The 22,410-nt window shown below is 37.9% G+C and overlaps 1 protein-coding gene and 1 long non-coding RNA gene across 6 annotated transcripts in view; both read right to left on the reverse strand.

Annotated features, from left to right (window-relative positions):
* Positions 1–22,410, reverse strand: part of LOC109412528 (AF4/FMR2 family member lilli) — a 635,361-nt gene that overhangs the window by 212,847 nt on the left and 400,104 nt on the right. The gene's annotated exons all lie outside the window — the stretch shown is intronic.
* Positions 6,380–22,410, reverse strand: part of LOC134288224 (uncharacterized) — a 125,971-nt gene continuing 109,940 nt past the window's right edge. Inside the window, exon 3 of the long non-coding RNA XR_009997825.1 lies at positions 6,380–6,530. This is a non-coding gene — a long non-coding RNA (uncharacterized LOC134288224). The remainder of the gene's footprint in view (positions 6,531–22,410) is intronic.

Consider the following 22,410-nt stretch of genomic DNA (forward strand, 5'->3'; position numbering starts at 1 on the left):
AGGAAAAATACGTTGAAAGGACTCAATTGTGTTCAAGTAAATATATTAGTTTATACATGTTTTCATGGTCTGGGATCAAGGGCGTTTTCATTCTGCATATTAACAAAACTAGCTTATAGCCAACAAGGAAAGCAATTAGCTGATGATCATTTTAGTGTAAAATCATGCCCTAAGTTAAAAAAGCATAGGAAAATAAATAAATTAGAGCGGATTTTGTTTTCGATTTCTCATACAAGGCTGATGATTTTAAAATAACTTTTGTTCTGATTTTAGGTGAAGTTGTTCACTTCCAAAATGCCCAATGGTAATTAATAACTACGAAATCAGATAACCTGTTATTATATCTTGTTTGTTATTATAAATTATCAAGGCATAGGTTTTCCATAACAACTTTTGTTGGACAATCTCATTTTGTTATAATCAAGCTATTGATATACATTCAATAAATTGGCTTCTTTAAAGGTGTTGAAATCATTCGATACTCTCAATCTGCATGTCAAATTGAGCCGAAATCCAAATTTTCATGAATTTCGGTGCCCGGGAACCTATTTGTAAATCAACTTGAAGTTTGTATGGGAGCGATTCGTCGAATCACCCCCCATCGCAGTTACTGGGTGGAGCTGTCAAACAGTTGCCCAGCTGTCAAAAGGGGATAAAATCAAAAAGTCAATACATGTTTTGTTGGAGTATAAAGTTTTGCTATGTTTGTACTATTGATCAACTTTTCAACTATAGCATAACAGTAACAAGTTTTGAAATCGAAGCAACAATTCGACAATTATGACCTGTCCCTTTGTTTTGTTCAATTTTTGTATTCAGTTAAGATGAAAATTTCTGAACGCATCCTCTGAAGAATTCCTTAAATAGTATCCGAAAAAACACTTGAAAATTCTGGAGGAACCCCTCGATAAATCCCTGGAGAAGTCTTAGAAGAACTCCTGGCGCAATTTTCTAAGAGCTTCCAAAAGTAACTCTTCTGTGAGATTATTGGACTTCTTGGAAGAATCGGTTGAAAAATTCTTGAAGATTAAAAAAAATCTCCAGGTGAAATCCTCAAAGAAATTTTCAGAGAAATCTTAAGATGAACTTCGGAACAAATGATCACAGGAAATTCTGAAGAAGTTCTTGAAGGGATTCTATGTAGAATTCTAGAGGAATTTCTAGAGGAGTCTTTGAAAATCCGTGAAAGATTCCGTAGAAGAACTCTCGAAGAAATTCGGATCTATTCATGGAAAAGTTTATGACGAAACCTGTCAAAGATTTTCCGGTAGAATTAAAAGACAAATTCCTGGAAAAAACCTCAGAGAAGTCCCTTGATTAACACAGAAGGAATTTCTGACGGAATCCGTAGATAAATCGATGGAGGAATTTTAGGAAAAATATTGCAGAAATTGGTAGTGAAAGTCCTGAAGGAATCATCAGAGAAATTCTAGCAAAATTTTGGAAGAATCTCTGTAGACTGGAAGTCTTATTGTATGAAAATATAAAAAATACTATAGTGCAATTACCTTGCGTTGTAGGGAATCAATTTCAAATCTTTTAGAATGACTTAACCCTCTAATACCCAACCCCGCCTTTAGACAGGGTATAGTGTGAGCATTTTTGTAATTTTTGTTTCATAATTTTTTTTTTTATATTTTTACTGATATTTGTGATTGTTTTGTATATCTCAAAATAATTTTTGGTGTATTTTAAAGCGTATTTACATTTTTTTTTAATCATTGAAAAACTGATGTTTTAGTGTCTTTCTAGAAGTCATTGTTTGGTATTGAATCGCTACGATTAACATATTTTAAATTTTTCCCAAATCATTCTATCGTAGTTTTATAGTTTAAGGGAATCGAATACACTCTCAAATTGTTTTCCTTAAAATTACACGGAAAATAAAATTTTCTATGAAAAAAAAATTTAAATTAAAATATTTCAACAATAATCATAAAATCTGAAAATGTTTTCATCTCAAAAAATCCGCACCCCAAATAGGCTTCCAGGAAAAATAAAAAACTGTGAGGATGTTCAAAAATAAAAAATTAGAAAAATCAAAAACTGAAATTCACGAAATCGAGAATAAAAAAGAATCACCTTCCAAAACATATTTAAATTGATTTTAGATGACGAAAAATGATATTTAGATCAAAATCAAAAATTTGAGTATTAGATTATTATCAATAACATATTAACATCAAAATTTGTTGATGAAATATTTTCCAAATTCACTGTTATAAAGTTGTTATTGAAACTAACAAAAAATGGTTTTTCAGGAACATTTTTTGTTATGATATTTGTTATTTTGCCGCTTATGACAGACAAGTTTCTAACATTATATGTCATGTTAATAACTTAAAAATAATCGGATCTATTATTCAGTTATTTTGCCCTTACAACACAGCTTCTTATGCTGTTGTTATTCTCTTCTGCTCGGGAACGCTTTGAACTTGCTAAAATCTTGCATTTCAAACGTACATTCATAGAAAAGTGTTTTCAACCGCATTCTTCTGATTTTTTTTTTAATTTTTTATTAAATAACGAAGCAATATTTTCGAACTTGGTTTACATACACATGTAGGGGAGAGGTCTAAGTATCTTCTGTTTTTTACCTGGTGGAAAATACTCGCAATACTTCGCAAAGCCGTTTTTTTTATTTTTTTAAAAATGATTCTTGGAAAACCAAAGTTATTATGAAAAATGTGATTTTTAAGTGTCTTGCACAGACTACGCAAACCTTGTGGTTTTTCAAACAACTTGACTTTAAAAAGCTAATCGTTGCTCGCTTATTCGCTGTGAACAATGAGCATCATTTTCAGACAGATTCGTATGACGTATCTCCAGATATGTGTCCGAAAAAAAATGCGAGTGAAAATAAGTTGATGGGAAAGTAAACGTAGTACGTAGACCGTTTACATTTCAGTTGGTCGATTTTCAAACAAAGTTTTTAAAAATAATAAATTCCACCAAGCCTCGAGGGACCTATCTGCTCAAAATTTGGACTGAGTGTCATAAAAAATGTATAATTTACGCTGAGTAGAACTGTTTCCAATGCAAAAGAATATATTTCATCGTAAATTTTTCATTGATGAAAAAAATTGTAAAACAATATAGGGTAATTTTCCAATTGTTGCACGGCTAAAAATTCGCCAATTCTTGCACACCTCATAAGAATAACATGGATTGTGCAACAATAGGCGAGTTTTTAGCCGTGCAATAACTGGAAAATTACTCTAAATTACCAAAACTTTTGAAATGGAAACATAGATATTTTTTTTTTTTTTTTGAAAAAATATATTAAATATGCATGTTTACTGAACATTTGGCCTTGAAAAAAATTAAATAATTTAATAATATTTTAAAAATATTATTTTTTTTTTCAAAAAGCTAAAACTTCTCGCAAAAAGAATTATTTTATTTCAACATTATCGTTACTAAACGATCGGTGATTCTGAAGCTCTAATACAGGACCTCCAATTTCGAGCGTTCCTTGTTGGAAACGACCAATATGTACTTCGTTTTGTCCAGTACTATCATTTATAAAGAAATTTGTTTATTTTAAACCACTGACAAAATTAGTTAAATACCTTATGTCTATAAGATTGTGTCCTCAATCACCAGTCCACAATGAAATTTTCCCATCAACTTGTTGACTGTGAGCTTCTGTGTACACACAGTCCAGCCTTTTATACCACTCACGTTTATAGACAATCCCTAAACAAGCTCCATCTTTTACGACCTTGCAAATGACGGACGTTAAGTCGACCGAAAATCTCCCTACACACTGCCCGCTCTAATCCTATTCACTTAGAAGCCAAACTGCCGAACACCACTAATTTCCCATGGCTGGAGGAGAGCATCCAAGCACGCCCATTACATAATCCTGCCCCCCTCCGTTTACACCCCATGACGATGCTGGTCAATCGCTTACCCTTCATCGAGAGCCGTTTGTAGCCGGGCGGCAGGAACGCAGCCGGGGGCGTAATCGGGGGCACAATGTCCCAGCTGCTCGGCGAGATGACCTCGCCCACCCCCATGATGCCAGCCGCGATGCCTCCGCCTCCGCCCCGTCCTCCAACGACCGAGCCGGGTCCAGCCGTTGGCGTAGTGGCTGCACTGCTACTGCGGTGGCCACCACTATCTGCGGCAGCTGTGGCTGCTCCTCCCCCGCCGCCACCGCTTCCGTTGTTGTTACTGTTGTTATGTAACTCGAGATTCTGTTTATCGACCCGACGCCGACGCCGGATGCTCGGGGCGAATGTTTTCATCGTGGCCAGGAAACCCACTCCGCTCATGGTTCTTCTTCGCTCTCTGTTCGGCTAACTGTGTTTGTTATCAGGAGCTTCCGGCTGGCGGAATTGATTGATTTCCGTTCGGGGAGGCTCAATGCACACTTCACTCAGATACGGACTTGGATTGGGAAAAGGGCTGAACACCGAAAGCGTTGAACAGCTTGCACAAAGAACTTCACTAGACTCTAGTAACAGGTCAGTTAACTACACAAATCTACGGGATACCAGCTCCAACTGCGAGATTTTCCGCAACTACACCGAATCTTCATCTCACTATTTCCGGGGATCTCTAGACTGCCACACCAAGGTCAAACCTTCTCCACCGAGGAAGTTTTCAGGGTCAACGACTACGATTAGCTCAAAAATCCCTGCATTCGGTTCTTGTTCGATAGTTAGAATACTGTATCGTAGCACTCTGCCGTTGCAGATAGGAAATTCCAAAACGATGGCTTACAAAAATAGTTGTTCCTTTCTATGGGAAAAATACAGCTTTCAACAACTTCACTTTCACTCTAGAGAGCTCTAGTTAGACAAAACACGTCAACAAACACTACTTTTTCGCTAGGAAACCACTGAGGTGATAGTCATCCGATTCAGACCTTCCCCGTAAATTTTTCCTGTTTATCTTTCTTCCCAAATAACAACGGAAACCGGTTCCAGAGTTCCAGAAAGGGAAATGAATGGAGTCCCGTCACGCTACAGCAAACGACACTTCCGAACCTTCGACATCCGGGAACTAGAACGAACGAAAACACTTTTCTTGGCAGGGAATTGCACCCCGCAACCGAGAGATGTGGAGCAACAACTGTTCAGCAAAAAACGCCTACACCTTCAAGGGTGAAGTCACTCACTATTTACCGATTCGATTTCTTTTTAGGATTTCGCAGGTGGTGGCGAACGTAAGTTTCACGGAGTTCAACTTTCTTCTTGCTAATAACAAAAACCCAACTTCTCAAAGGAAATTCACAAAACAACTCCCTGCAACCACCAGGGTAGGATTAACTTATGGAACACCACACTATGGGACCAAGGAGATTGGGGGCCGGATGCGTGCCGGGGTGGTAGTGATGGATCTGGCAATACGCGCACGGATTGTTGCCGTCGTCGTCGTTGTCGTCGCCGTTGGTAAACGCGAACTGAACCGGGATCCGGAAAATGACTAGACTGAAACTGCTAGCTAGCAGTCGAGCGACGCACGCGAGAGAGGGAGAGGAATTTTCCGGCTGAGAAAATTTTCCGATTGGGTCGACGAGGCGGTGATCTACGAGAGAGCGCACAGTTATTCTCAGGGATTCGAAGGCGAGCCCCAACCACCAGTTGACGGGATGTTGAAGACGGTGAGAGTGGGGTCTAATGGGTGGTTGACTGTGGCGTGTGTAGGAACAAAAGGTGGTTCGATAAATTGCTGAAAATAGATTTTCATACAAACTAAACTACTCATCGTAAAATGAACAAACCGCTTAAGGTTAATGTTTGCGTTAACATGCTGATGCTATGGCGTAGTTGGTTAACGCACTCGTCTAGTAGGTTTCTGAGTTGTCGGTTCGAATCCATCCCAAGAAGTAAGGTTCTTTATTTTTCAATTTCCTAAATGCCGTTATTTTTTTCTACATGAAAGAAGATTATTCAATGTTATAATTTAAAAACTGTAGCTCAATAGTACACACGAAAAAATCCGTTCTGATAAACGTGAACAAACAAACGCTACGCAAATATGAGAACAAGCAAATATACACCGTGAACTGGAACTAGTTCCAGCTGTCAATATGGGTGTTCTAGAAACCGTGACATCTAGTTCATGGTGTACATTTCTTATTTCTGTTATCGTTGCTATGCATAGTTTCCGTTTGTTCCCGTTGCCGTGACTGAGAGTGCACGTATATCGGAACGGATTTTTTTTGCGTGTATGTAAAAACCTAGTTATGTGAATGTTACCATTTTGATTACTAACTATTAATCTATCTATGGAATAAAAACAAGTGCAAAACGATGAGTCACTCATCATTTTTGGCTCACCGAATGAACAAAAATCAAATCGGTTTATAAACAAAATGTACCCAACCAGCTCACTGTTTTTGGGTACACAATACGTTATTTCTACTATAAGAGGTTTTCAAATTCAAATATAACAATTTCGAAAGAAGGTTTGAACACAGCTTGAACATTCTAGCTTACCAGACTTGTTGATAGTGAAGACTATGTACAGCTAGGAAGATGATGATAGACGTAAAATAAGACTTATTCCGGACATACCTGTAACGATAAATAAAAAAAAAAACTTGTTAGTTAATTTCATTAGGAAGTTGACACCTTTAAGGAATATTTTTATTTAATGGACGTAATCCCATGATAGTTTGAAGGGCTGTTCTAGCTAGAGATGTAAACAAACTTTTATTTTAGAATGGCTTATGATGTTCTCAAGTCTTTTGCTAATATGAATGAAAATATGGCAACACTGTCTCAGCCAAAAAATGTATTTTAAGGTACCGTCGTGCGGGGCTTCTTTATACACTTTTTCATGGTTTTTCAGCTTTATGACATTATAACTCCCAGACTAGTGGATGAATTCCCGCAATTTTTACACACAATAATCGTGAGTAATACTGAGTATGTATGTAGGATGTATACAAAATTTGAGCTAAATCCATCAATAAACAAAAAACTTGTCCATATACCAATCGGAAACATCTCATATAGAACTGGATGGGGGCTACTTTGGACATTTTTAACAAAACTGCAATTAAAATTCCAGGGTTATTTAGAAAACTACATTGTACCAATACTGTAGCATACTATATCGTACATGATGTCAATAAATATATGCGTTTTTAGATGGTTCTGTGCTATATTTGGTATTACGAGCAGCGTGATATTGTAATATAGAAGGCCTTAAAAAAGGCTCCACCAAACCTTTATTTAGGTGAAAAGGTCACTTATAATGTATAACGATTCAAATATTCGATTGTATATGCAACGTTGATACATTTTGAATGAGTTTATCAAGCCTTTGAAATTTATGAACTATAGAAACAATGCATACAGAGCAAATGTTCTGATACGTTATGTATATTTTTTTTGGTTTATTCGATGTTTTTTCGTGCCCTGACAAGCAATTAAGGGTCTGTTTGAAAAACAATTTCAACCAAATAAAGGGTAAAATATTGCTTCATAATAGTCGCAAAGACATCAAACAGATTTGAACCATATTTTGAATTCAAAAAAACCATTTTCAAAAGTGTCCAAAGTAGCCCCGCATTTCAAAAGTAGCCCCAAACGACGGTACTAAAAAATAACATTAATATCACACGGAGAAATCAAAATTCATTAAAAAGATATTATACGTGGTTAGGGGTTTTGAGATTAAAAGTGAGTATCTAAGCTTCAATTTTCAAACACAATTTAAGCACCGAAGATACAAGGAGAAACTAATCAGTTGACCTGTTTAGGATAGCATTTTTATTCAACTGTTTGAAACTATTCAAGATACCTTATTATCAAAAATGGTCATATTTTTAAGCGAAAATTAAAAAAAAAACGCTTAGGAGAAATGAAAATATGTCAACACTGTCTTAAGAAAAAAGATGCACAACAACATACTGATAAAGATTTCAGAATATCAGAAGCCATGAAATCCTCATCCAAGAAAAATATAAAGGATTTAGTGGTTTTTCAAGGTTTTAAGGGACTGTTAATACATATATCGCTGATTTCCAAAGATAGAGCAAAAGTGTCTTCAGGAATATTTTTCTGTATAATAATATCTACAATCTTGCCGAAGACACCATTAAGTTTGTTTTGGGTTGAATAGAAAATATATGTTTTATCTAAAATAAATTTATCAAAAAAACAAAAAAAAATGTAACAACTCAAAATGCCCACTATCGTTTTTATTTTTGCGATTTCAACCACATGCCGGAGTTATTCCGGTGAGTCAGTGGGCCAGATTCTTAGAAAAAGGGCTGTTTTTTTTTATACACAGCGTGTTTTTCATTCGCAATTAAATTCATTCTACGCCCATTAAAATTTACACCTCCACTACCAAATATTTTTTTATCAACAGTTCTGGACCGTTCAGGAACTACCGGATGTGGCCATCGGGCATTATCTCCGGAGGAACCTGCTACAAACCGAATACTGGGGTTCAAATCCATATTTTTTTTTGCAGTTTAGACTTTTTTTATTTATTTTTTTGCAGTTTACAGACTTTAGCCGTATGGTGTCTTAGAAAAATTCATTCTATACTTAATTCTATATTTTAGAATTTTCATCTTTGTGATTAATCCACCTAAAAGTGCGATAGATATTAACATTTTTTCTCAAATGAAGATAGAGTATTGTTGTCTTCAGAAAAATTACAAAAAAATGTATTGTCGGAAAGCTGTCCCAACAAACTATTACCATAATTGTCTATTTTTTTTAGTTATGTATCATTTTTTGTGAATGAACCTTTATTTTTTTATTAAAACATTTTCTAAGGATGAGATGAACCTGGGCGTGTTAGTGGAATAACTGTAAGTAAAAGAAAATCGGATTAAGTATTGATTCTATTAATTCCACAAAAAAATTATCTTTGACAGATACGTACAGGGTGCGGCAGGAAAAAATGCGAATAGTTCAAGGCACTATTACACGCTAAATATGGGATATATGACTCTTTTTTCATGACAGTGTATCAGTCAATGTCTATATTCTAGCACTGCAAAATATAAATAAACATATTTGATGTTTAATATGTGATAATGTAAGCCTAATAAGCGGGTATCAATAAACTGCGCGCCTAATGGTCATTAAACAAAATGACTAAAACAGTAAAAAAAAGCTTAAATTCAATGAACAACCAGACCACACTGATCTAGAGCCATGTATTTTCACATACTAGATGAAATTAGTACATATATTTGATTATTGAGAGAAAATTATAAATTTTTTTTTATCAGATCCGATATTTCGCGACCTGTGTACTTAAAACAAAAAAGACACGGACACGTTCAATGCTTCCAGTGAGCTTTTCGCCCTTTGAAGGAAGCACGACACTAGACAACGGACTAGCATGCAACGCCCAGTGGCACAGCCGAAAACTTTTCCTGACAGCTGCGGCGGGAATCGAACCCGCGCTCCTCAGCACGATGCGACTAAGAGCTTGGTGACCCTAGCCGCACGACCACAGAGCTACACTTTTCTGCGGTTTGAAAATTCTGATTGTCTTCAGCTTCAGGCGCCGCCCTGTAAAGGTTAGTGACCAGAATGGGAAAATTTTTAATTAACTTCTCAGAAAATTAGCCTATTAGAGATCATGGAACGTTGAAACATAGATTGGTTAACGTCAAATATACGAAAATGAGGTTTGAAGTTGAAAAACACTTTCGCATTTTTTCCTGCCGCATACTGTATTTTGACCTCAACTGTCAGATCGTCTTCAGTGTCTCGAATCAAGTCGAGTAAAGTACGAGACACTAAAGATGACCTTACAGTTGAAGTCGAAATACGTATGTGTCAAAGGAAGCGAATTCTTAGTGGAATTTAAGGAAACGGTACTTAGCCCGACTTTCATTTACTTATTTTCAAATGAGTTTTGGAAATTTTCGTGTGTACCTCAAAATTGTTCTCTGTGATGATATAGGGGAACTTACATATTTTCGGCAGTTTTGTTCTTTTCGTCATGGGGGTTTTTATGAAACCTGTTGATCTCAAAGCTGGCCTCAAATCCTTCCCAACCAAGCTGAGTTATGTGCCCAAATTTCAGGCAATTTGGCCCACAAAAACCCTCCTTGATGAAGAGAACAAACCTGCCGATAATACCCTGCGTCATTTTATTCCCGCTTTTATTTAGTTTTTTTGTACGAAAAATGCTCCAAGTGGTACACAGAACCTGCATCCCAACTTGAGTAATCCCATAAAAATGTTCTGGTGCAGTCCTTGGAGAAATGCCTAGCGAAATTACAGGAGGAATTTTGGAGAAATTTTTGGAGGTAACATAGGATTCTTGCAGAAGTTATTGCTGGAATACCTCATGCAATTACAGACACTAGTGTGCCCAACCTTTTTATTTTTTCTCACTTTTTTTCTTGATAAACACGAGAATGATTGGGATGAAAAAGTAAGGGCAAGTATTCCCTCTTCCATCCTTCCTTTTCTCGTGTTTGTTTAGGAGAGTAAGTGCGAGAAGAAGCCGCCAACGCTAGGTAATTACAGCTGAGATTCCTCCGAAAATTCCTGTTATGATTCCTTCAGGGATTTCTCCTACAGACATATTCTTAGAATGTTCCCAGTAATTCCTGTCAGAAATCACATACTTCTGATATAATCCACCAGGCGGGTTTACTGGGATTCCTTTTGCAATTGCTGCTGAGAATCTTCCTGGAATTCTTGGAGGACTCCCAAGCAAGAATTTCTAGAGAAATTGTTGTAGGAATATCTGCTGACAATCTAGGACAAACACTTAAAGGAATCATTGAGGAATTCTCAGGAGGAATCTCAACAGCAATTTTCATAGAAATCCTTAGACAAATCTCTGGAGGAAACCTTGAAGGAATCACAGGAAGAGTATATAAGGATACCTTTACATACTCTTCCAATCCTAATATTACTTTAAAGGAATTCCATCAGGCATTTTTGGAGATATTCCAAGAGGATTTCTCCAAAGATTTCTCTAGGATTGCATTCAGAATTCCTCCAGGAATTTCCCTAATCCCGCTGAAGGCGAACCAGCTCTCAAGCTGAAACCTCTTAAACAAAGTCAAAAAAAAAAATCCCCAAGGGTACTCCAAGAAACTTGAAGCTCCATCAGAAATCCAGGGATTTATTAAAGAATTTCTTCATGAATCCCTCCAGCGATTTTTCCAAGAATTCCCACAATAGCTCCTCTAGGGATTTCTATAAGGATACTTTAAGATTACTTCAAGACTTTTGAAAACCCTACAGAAATTCCTCATGTGTCCTGCAAACATTTTTCCAAAGATTCCTACTGGAATTCCTCTTGAGGATTCATCCTTGATTTCTTTTGGCATTAACATTAGAAATTCTTGAAAGATTGGTAGAAATTCCCAGAAGGATCCCTAGAGGAATTCTAATGGAATCACAAACAAAAATTTCAGAGTGAATTTCTGGAGAAATCGATAAAAAGTAACAGCAGCAATCCTGTTGGATGAATCCCATCAAGAATTTCTAGAGGCAATCCCTGAGGAATTCTTGAATAAATTTCAAAAGGAATTTCTGTAGGAATTCTTGGTAAAATCTCTGGAGGAACCATGCGAGGTATTTTTGGAGCAAATCCATTAGGCATTCTTGGGGAATTTTAGAAAGAAATTTGTGAAGACAACTTTTGTAAAATCCTTGTAATAATCACACAAGCAACTTTTGCAGGAATCCAGTGGGCATTCGTAAAGGATTGCTTTGACAAATTTTTGAAGGAGTTCTTGCTGAAATAACTTCAGGTTTCTCCAAGAAGGGTCTGGGACCATTTGGGCAGGAGCACCTATATTGGCCACTTGCTGCTTTAACTCAGTGAATTTTGAACCTATAGATAGACTTGTTTTTTGAGAAACGATCAGATACTCACAGTATCTAGCCATGTGCAAAAATTCAAGTCAATCGGTTTAAAATTGACTGAGTTATAGCATCAAGTGCCCAAAATAGGTACTCCTGCCCAAATGGTCCCAGATCCAATTACTATACAGATCCTTCCTGTGATTTTTTCAAGGACTTCTATAGAAATTCCTGCCGTGATTTTTTTCTGGATTTTCCTCTTAAGGAATATTTTGGCGGTTCGGCTGAGGATTATGGTCAACGATTTCAACGGCTATGCAACGCAATCTTTAAATTTGGGAAAACGAGATTTATTATTTGCTCGACGTTTCGAAACAGGGGTTTTGTGTCATCTTCAGGAGTAACTAATTTTTCGTTTTTGATCGAACTCATGTTTCGTCTAATTGTAACTGTCTTGTCGTGTTGTTGTTGGTACATGGGTATGCGTGCGTAACCATTTAACTCGTATATCTCTCAAGGATTTTTTTTTCGAATACCAGCAAAAACTCCTGCTAGGATTGCTTCAGATGTTCCTAATAAGATTTCATCATCTTCATGGGATTTCTCTAACAATTTCAGCTTGATTTACTTCAGAAAATTGCACTCCTCTGGCGTCCTCCATGTACTCCTGCATGATTTTCAAAAGGAATTGTCTAAGCAATCCCAGCAAGACTTCCTAGTGCATTCCACCAGAAATTCCTGAATGAATACCAGCAGCGTGCAAGAATACTAGGAGAATTATCAAGTGATTTTCAAACGGAATTATTGGGCAAATTTTAAGAAAAATTCCGGAGGAATTCTTGTAAAAATCCCTGAAGGAATCCCAGCAGGATTTTTTGTAGGAATTTCAGTTGTAATTGCATAGGGAATTCCAGCGATTATTTCTGAAGGAGTCCTTGTATAGCTCCAGAAATTTCTATGAAACGTGATTCCTCCAGGCATTTCTCCAAGGACTATACCAAGATTTTTTAGATGTAGGCTCTATTTTACTAGGGGCGTTATTCCAATAAAAAAAGCAGAACGAAATAAATTTCATCACAAAACGTACGAAAATTCACAAAAATCTTTAGAATAGGTCATGACGAAAAAACTATTTTAAGGGGTCGTACACAAACAAATGACACATAACTCTAAAGGAAGGCTGGGTTTGCTTTGGAATACATGAGCGTCTGTTCCCCATGTTAAGGGCGATTGATTGATGTCCGAGTGTTGGGGAAGAACTCTAAACTCAACTGTGGTACTCCGGAAAGTAGGGGGTTGGTATCCCAGCCCTACGAGACAGCCGTAAAAAAAATGCAATGGAAAAAGAGCAAAAGAATACTACGAACCGAGATCAACGACTCTAGCAAACAAAAAGAACTTACCGTAAAACGTAGAAACAATGGGACGAATAGAAACAGATAACTTATTGTAAAAAATATGGCAATTATGATTTAAAAATCATCTAAACTTAATTTCATTAGCTAGTTGAATGCTACCATTGTTTCAATAAACCTTTTTTAGGATGATAATACCGTTAATTTGTTTGTGAAAAATTTTAAAAGCAAAGTATCGTTTTATAGGCAAAAAAAACTTCCGCCATTGAAAATGCGTTTCATCGATTTGGTATGTATTCACAGACTAAAGTATTTTTCGACATTCGACAATTTTTTCTTCACCTGGTAAATGATTATAGTCTCAGGAGTTGTCGACAACTGATCAGATCTTTACCGTACGACAAATCTCCCAGAAATGCCGTGAATACCAGGTCCCAACGCATCACCTGTTCATCGACTTCAAAGCGGCATACGACAGTATCGACGGAACAGAACTATGGAGAATCATGGACGAAAACGGCTTTCCTGGGAAGCTAACTAGACTGATTAAAGCAACGATGGACGGTGTGCAAAACTGCGTAAGGATTTGGGATGAACTATACTGCCATGAATCGCATATCTGTCCCATTTGCATAGGAAATCCAGCAAATATGGGACTGATATGCGATTCACGGTAGTATACAGCTCATTCGAATCGCGCCAGGGACTACGACAAGGTGACGGACTCTCTGCCTACTCTTCAACATCGCGGAAGGTGTAAAAAAAACGATGGCAGAACTTTACACCCGCCTGAAACGCGAAGTAGCAAAGGTCGAACTGTTGGTGAATGCGTCCAAAACAAAGTACATGCTGGCAGGCGGAACCGAACACAATCGCGTCCGTCTACATAGGTATTAATGTGGCGATACATTCGAGGTGGTGGAGGAATTCGTCTATTTCGGATCCTTACTGACGGCTGACAACAATACTAGCCATGAAATACGAGGACACATCATCAGTGGAAGTCGTGGCAAGCATGAGCTCCAGAAGAAGCTGCGGTCTAAAAAGATTCAACCACGCACCAAGTGCACCATGTACAAAACGCTAAGAAGACCGGTGGTCCTCTATGGACACGAGACATGGAGCATGCTGGAGGAGGACCTGCAAGCACTCGGAGTTTTCGAGCGACGTGTGCTAAGGACGATCTCCGGTGGTGTGCAGGGGAATGGTGTGTGGCGGAGAAGGATAAACCACGAGCTCGCTGCACCTTACGGCGAACCCAGCATCCAGAAGGTGGCCAAAGTCGGAAGGATACGGTGGGCAGGGCATGTTGTAAGAATGCCGGACAACAACCCTGCAAAGTTGGTGTTTGCGACTGATCCGGTAGGCACAAGAAGGCGTGGAGCGCAGAGAGCACGATGGGCGAGCATTGAGCGTGACCGAGGATGGAGAGCGGCAGCCACAAACCGGGTATTGTGGCGTACTACTGTTGATTTTGTGGTATCCTAATTGTGATGTTGTGCAAATAAATATATAAGTTGAGATCTGACGTAACCGAGTATCACGGCCTAATACAGTCAGCTTCGTTATACTCTACAACATCGCTCTTGAAGATGAAATGCAACGAGCCGAGCTCAACCTTGAGCCCGTGTCATAGTTAAGCATGTAACATTAAGTGAATCTTACACAAGGTAAAATAAATTAACGAACTGTGTGAACATTGAAATAAACAGTCCTTCCTACATCACCGATCCCAAATTCCATTCACAAGTCGAGAGGAAAATTTCGACGAAAACCATCATCAGTCCAGAGAGCGTCATAATTCCCCGTCGTCGAGCTACCGCGCGCTGCCGACAACAAAAACAAAACCCAAAGGCTAAGGCCATTGACGTCATGTGTGTGAGGAGAGTGCGAAAATTTTTCCCCATTTCCACCCCAATCCAGTCCCGCGTTCATTCATGGCCATTCCCAACCCGACAACTAGACAACTAGCAGCGCGACCGCCTCGGCAGCGCCCAAGTTCTCGGCCGGGTTTGTGTGTGCGGAGCTGTTGTTTGAATGTTGCAAACAAAATATACAAGCGAATGCCGAGATGCGGCGCGGCGACCCTGAAGATATGGTTGCCGAGCACCCGCCGCCGTCAGGATAGCGGTCGCCGAATACAACTTGTTGGTGGACGACGAGAGAAATATCTCTCCTTGGCGGAGAACTGAGAGAGTGAGATTTGAGCAAACGACAACAACACAAAGGAAAATCCGCTCGCTGCGAGGAGGAGAAGCAGTCACGAGTTGCCGTTGCTGTTGGTCGGGAAACCAACAACCACATGACCGGGAAAAAGGCGACTTGTGGGGATGTTTGAGTTTGGCTCGAAGCTGGTACAAAATACCATGCGGTCGCATCGAACAGAGAAAACTTGCAGGTGGTTTTGCCGCGCCTATGGCATCGACCATGTGATCGCAACCAGAAGAGAGTTTGGGTGTGTGTTGTAAACAATGACCGGAGGGCGTCGTCGTCGTCGTCGTCGTCGTCGGCATCCATCAATCGTCGCCACTACTAGTCGCAATCGTCATAGTCGTAGAGATGTGTATTTTGTGTTTGTCCGTCCGGTTCGGTCGACGAGGGAAATTGGCTGTGAGATGACGCTGCCAAGGTCAAAATTGATGGTCGAGGCGGGAAACATCTGGTTTTGAGTGGAATCTGATTGAAATCGATGTAAACTTGTGCGATGAGATGGGGTGACCTTTCTCGGTGACGGTTTGGACAGTGAAGGTTGGTCTATCGGAATTAATATCCAGGCGTCATTACTCTGCTATTCGAAATCGTTCAATCACGTTGCGCAGCGGGCATGTGTTCGATTTGGCAAGCAACATGTCCATCACTTCTTGGCCATTTATCATGCCCTTAAATGTCCCGGGATTGTAGGATTTTATAGTTTACGGAAATAAAATTTGGAAAAAAATTCTTGATGAACCAGGCCGCCATTTATATGAAATCTGGGATTTATAATTGATCGTGCTTATTCGATAGAATATGATAAAAATAATGAAAACCACTTTGCTGTCGTGTGCATAGTTGTCTCATGCCAACTGAGGAAAAAAGACTATTGAAGTTTCAACTTAATTCCCTCTCTATGTTCTCTAGCGTTATGAAAAAAAAAACGAGATGAATTCCTCAGGAAAGCGTTTGAATTGATTTTTATCATTGAATTATGGAAAGAAATTCTCATGGACATTCATGGCTCGACAAATAGTTGTTAAAAATCGATATGTAAACCGGGGACAAATTGATCTCCAGGTCGAAATGGATCAGGCGTATTTTCGTTAGACATAGCATACTTTATATAGTTTCTTTTCCAGTATCGTGCTGTTGGGACTAACCAAAATATATTAGGAAATTATTCAAACTATGCTTCATCTAACGGAAAACCCAGAGATCAATTTGACCCCGGTTTACGGTACCCGACGCCATTATGACGCATGCAGATGTCAAAATAGGGCCCATATAGCCGAGGCGGTAAACGCACGGGTATTCAGCATGACCATGCTGAGGGTGACGGGTTCGATTCCCGGTCGGTCCAGGATCTTTTCGTAAAGGAAATTTCCTTGACTTCCTTGGGCATAGAGTATCTTCGTGCCTGCCACACGATATACGCATGCAAAATGGTCATTGGCAGAGGAAGCTCTCAGTTAATAACTGTGGAAGTGCGCATAGAACACTAAGTTGAGAAGCAGGCTTTGTCCCAATGAGGACGTTACGCCAAGAAGAGAGAGAGAGAGAGATGTCAAAAATAAATGCCCAATGAAATACAAAGTGTGACGGCTTCCATTTTTTTAATCTATGGAAACCCCTGTATTATGAACGGCCAATTGTTGCACGGCTTAAAAAAAAACTCGTCAAATGTTGCACATCTTATAAGAAAAGCATGAAGTGAGCAATAATTTGCGAGTTTTAAGCCGTATAACAGTTGGCAATATACCGTAATATGGATATTTTTGCAACTGGCTTTTTCCTCACAGGTTACTTCTTATTCATCACTTCTCACTCCTTCTCTCTTCACTTTTCAATGCTCACTTCTCACTGAAAAATGTTCACTCATTCCCAATTGCTCACTCTTTATTCTTCTCTTCTCATTACTTCAGTACTCTACTTATCATTCATGGATGTTCACTTATCACTACTCACTTCTTACAGCTTGACACTCCTTAGATTCATTCCTCACTGCTTACATCATATTCCTCACTTTTCACTGCTTTCGTTCTGTACCCACTCCATACTGATTACTTTTCGCTAAATTTTCACTCCTCACTGACCATTTTTAACAGTTCACTACTCACTTTTTGTTGGTCACTACTCACTTCCCACTAATCCACACTCCTCAATGCTCATTCCTCGCTGCTCAGTCATCACTTCTCATTTTCAATTCTCATTACTTACTCCTTATTTCTCATTCCTCACTTATCACTTCTCACTTTTTGCTGCTCACTCCTCAATTTACACCGTTCACTTGCCATTCTTCTCTACTAATTTCGAACTTCAATCTCCCTACACTAAATGTTTCCTAATTGATTACTCAAAACTACTCACAACTCACTCCTAACTCTTCGCTCTTCATTTGTAAAGGCCGGGGCCCGTGGCGCAGTGGCTACACGTTCGCTTCATAAGCGATTGGTCATGGGTTCGATCCCAGCCCCGGCACTTCGTCAGTTGGTCTTCTTCCCCCCGAGAGCGGCTTGCACTTGACCCTCTTCTGAGCTCTCATAGCTCAAACGGACCCGGTTAATTATCTATCGGCGAACGGCAACCCATAATGGACGACCCCCAATTGGACTGGAAAAGGAACAACAGCCACACATCATTTCCGTGCTCATCATTCTACCAAGGACAGGGTAGAAAAGTGAAAGCAGCAAAAAGGCAAAACCAGTTCAATATAGTAGAATAAGAATATAATAGAATACATTTGAGCGCTGTAGAAAGTGTAAGTGCAGCCGCCAATTGGAATCGCTCACCTAGTGCCCTAGTGGACAAAAGAGCTGTGAAATACGTTAGCCGCTGTCCATAAACTACGTAGACTAATTTTTGGCCATCTTAGACCCCCCCTTCCCCCTCGTAGACTTTTGTCCATACAAAAATTTGAAAATTTGTATGGAGCGTAGACTTTGGCCAGTTTTTAACCAAGAGCGGTTTTTGAAAGTATACGTAAAAAAGACCATTCAGAGAAAAAAGTCAAAATCGTTCGAAAAATACATAACATGGACCAACTATGCTGCACACGGCAGTTATTGATATTCCGTTTGGATTTTCCTACAAACTGCGTTAAAATTTAAATAGCAACCTATATTAAGTATATTTATAAATTCTGAAATAATCTATTTCTCAAGAGATTCCAAATTATTCAACAATACAAGAAGAACATTCTGCTAGAGAAATGGTGTAGTTACAATTAAACATTTATTTGAACTTTGTACACCAGTTAAAAAATCAATGCATTATTACTTCACTTTACTGCCCATAACAGCATAAGAGTCACATTCGGCAAAAGTAGACATTAAAGAAAACGAAGCTCAAAGTTTGCAGCTTGCGCTAGTATGGAAAAGGAAAGAAATTTCAAAAAAAATACAAAAATTCTAAACTAATCCTCTTGCAATGATATCTTCCACAGCTCTTCTTGTATGCTGGGCGATTTGTTGAAAAAATAATCTGACCAAAATATGACTGATGATATGCTATGAGGCTAGTGTATATTCCCAATGTGACTGTTATGCGGTTACATTCGTGATTTTTTGAGAATGAGACAAAACGACTTGGTATTTTTTACACATTTTGTAGAACAAACTTGTAAAGTTCATTTGGGTGGATGAAAGTACTGATGATTTGGAGATGATTCCCGGTATTGGTATTAACTCAATATTGCCAAAAACTACAAATGTTGCAAATATGCAGTTATGGGCAGTTTAGCGAAAAAAAAATAAAAATTAATGATTTTCGAATAACTTAACGTACCAAATATATACAGAACCCTAGCGTGCGAATGGCCAGGTTGGCGCCAGCCTCGGAGAGGCACAGAAAGGCCTAAGGCTAGAAAAACCAGAATGATGCTAATGTTTTCTCCAAAATGTTATCAATGTTGTTTAAGATTGATAATATATTTTTATACATTTCCCGTTCTCAAAAAAAATGAGATTTCTCTAGTTTATTTTGAGCATTTACCATGATGTTACCTGATAGTTTATCTACAATTTTACTATGTGAAACTATTTCAGTTTTTTTAATAAGTAAAGCGAAAAAAATATGCTTTCAAACTTCTAGTAAAAATTTCTTTCTGAAAATTCCATTCTCACTAAGGAATGACTTGAGGTTACAACTGAAGGTTTTCTTCGCATTCTTCGAAATACTTCAGGATTTTATTCATAAGTTTATCACGGAAGTGCTCCTGATGCTTCGCTAAGAATTTTTATAAGATTTTTAGATAATCTTTCAAAGTATTGTCAAGGAATCCCGGCAGATATTCTTAAAAAAAATAGTGAATAGGAAATAGAGGATTTTTCAAGGATACCATGAAAAATCCTCCAGATTCCTTCAAAAAAAAATCTTCATGCTTCTATGTCTCAGCACAACTATTCCACATTTTTTCCTGGGTTTCTCCTGGAAAATCTTTAATGAATTACTTTAGAAATTTTCCAGAGTTTCCTTCAGAAATTCTTACAGATTCCGACAAAAATTTCTTCAACGATTGCTTTGAAATCCTTCCTATAGAAAATCCTTCAGAGATTTTTTTAGAAATCCCTGCAGGGATCCCTTCAGCAATTCTGCCAAATGTTTTTTAGAAAATCGTCATATATTTCTTTAGTAATTTGATCAAAATTTCTTCAGAAAGTCTTCTACAGATTCTTTTAGAAAAAAGAAATCTCTAATATTGCTTAGAAAACCTTCCATCGATTCCCTCCAAAATTGTTCCATGTTTGTTCAAATGAGATTTCTCCATAAATTTATGCTAGAATTCCCCTAGAAAACTTTTCATGAATTTCCCCATTAATCCATCCAGAAAATCATAAATTTGGAATTCCTTCACAAATTTCTCACGGTATTCCGTTGGAAAATCTGCCAATGAACGCAGGGAATATTTTTAGAATATCCTCACGAGATTCCTTGATCAAGTTTTGCAGAGATTCCTTCAAAAATTATTCCAAGAATTATTTTAGAAATTGTTTCAGTGGTTCTACACAAATTCTTACAGGCATTCCTTTATGCATTTCTTCGCGAACTACTCCAGGAATTCCGATAAGAATAACTACATAAGTTCCATTGGAAAATCTTGCCAAAAAATGGTAAAACAGATCGTTTCCCGAAAACTTCTGAAACTCAATAAGGTGCTTATTTAAAAAAAAAAACAAGAAATCAAGAAAAGGAAAAAAAATGTAAGAAGTCTTGAAGAATCTTATGCATAACTTATGTCAGGAATCAGAAATATTATTTATAATTATTGTGCTGGTCTTATAGAGATTCAAAAAATGTTCAAAATGTAATTGTACTTATATCCGTATAAAAAAAAATTTGCAAAATTTTTGGACGACTCCAACTGAAATTCGAAAAAAAAAACGCAAATAAACAACACTATAAAGAAATGAAAAATATCAAGGGGAATTTGTTTTTTTTTTTCGAAACACCAAAATGTCAAAGATGGAAACTTGAAAAAATAATAACTACAATCTTTTGCAAATCAACTACATATGCCCAATAGGCCGTCCCTTATTCTGCAAAAATTGGAAATATAAAAGTTCGTTGGTGGAAAATTATCGGTTTAGCTAAGAAATGATCGTATTATAATTTGAAGTCCGTATCTCTAGGCTAAGTGGTCCCTCAAGGAACCTAATGTTGTCAAAAATTGTATGGAACCAAAAAAAAACATGAAATTCTCTGCGTATATATCCCTTTCGTGACGAACTAGCCTAATTGTGCTGTTGAGCAATAACAGTTTTGCATATTTTTTCATCTGTTCATTTTTTATTTTAAGTGATGTGAACTGTTTTAATAATAGAGCTATAACTTATGCTTGTATGTGTGCAAACAAACTTTTGTTTACGTTGCATGAGAGATTGACCACAGCAAGCTAAACAAAATGTTCACTTTGAAAGCCGTAAAACATGAAAAAGTTATATCTGTCGCAGATTTTTCCTATATTTACATTTCCTATTTATTTAGGTAGTCAAAGCTAGAAATTGAAAGATAAAGATTAGCTCTTCCAAAAGAGGAACAAAAATTGCTGCTTTGTGGAGAAATCTAAGAGTTCAGGAGAACCAAAGTTGAGTCATTTGTATGGAGATTCATTTTTTTGCACTCCGTCCCGAAAGGGATATGTACAAATGAAAAAATTATTGGACGAATTAGAAAAAAAAAAACACGCTCAGGTGAAATTTGAACTCACGACCCTCATACGCTAGACAAGTGCTTTACCAACTAGGCTACCTATCAGAAGGCAGGCTCCAGAGGAACGTTATCATTCTTCTTCTTCTTTATGGCACGACATTCGCATTGGAACGTGGCCTGCCTCTCTTCAACTTAGTGTTCTTAGAGCACTTCCACAGTTATTAATTGAAGGGCTTTCTTTGCCTGCCATTGCATGAATTTGTCCATTGTGCGGCAAGTACAATGGTACACTATGCCCAGGGAGTCGAGAAAATTATCCCGACCGGAACGGGAATCGAACTCGTCGTCTCCGGATTGGCGTTCCATAGCCTTAACCACTAGGCTAACTGGAGACGTTATCATCCATTTGGAACATTTGTGCCATAACTAGGCTACCTAATCAATTGATGACACGGAATTTTAGCTGTTATGAGGAGATTCAAATGTAATAGATCATGCATTATCTTCCCTTTCTACTCACCTTCAGATATAAATCTTTCTATAAAAAAATAGGAAATTGAACCTAGCTTTTATGTTTTCTTCCAACAATTTCCCACATTCCAATAAATTATCCTCTTCTACGAAAAAAAGAAAGACATCGCTTGACGACATAGCTTGCTTGTCAAAAAAAATCATAACAAATGAAACTTTTACAAAGCACATAGTCCCCGAAGGGCTGCTGCTCGTGTGCACACACGTGTGCTTCCATCGAATTGCTCTCGAAGCTGAAATAAACCCCGAAATACTGATTCGGAAATATTCCCGATAATGATCACACACAAAAATGGTCATCACTGATTGTCCATTTGGGTAAACGAGAACCGAAACAACCGAGCCTCCAGCAATCGTCTGCAAATAGTTCGATGGAAAGTTCAGGGAAAACAAAATGTCCCAAGCTTTGTATGAAGCAT

This window comes from Aedes albopictus, chromosome 2 (genome assembly GCF_035046485.1).
Source record: "Aedes albopictus strain Foshan chromosome 2, AalbF5, whole genome shotgun sequence".
NCBI lineage: Eukaryota > Metazoa > Arthropoda > Insecta > Diptera > Culicidae > Aedes > Aedes albopictus.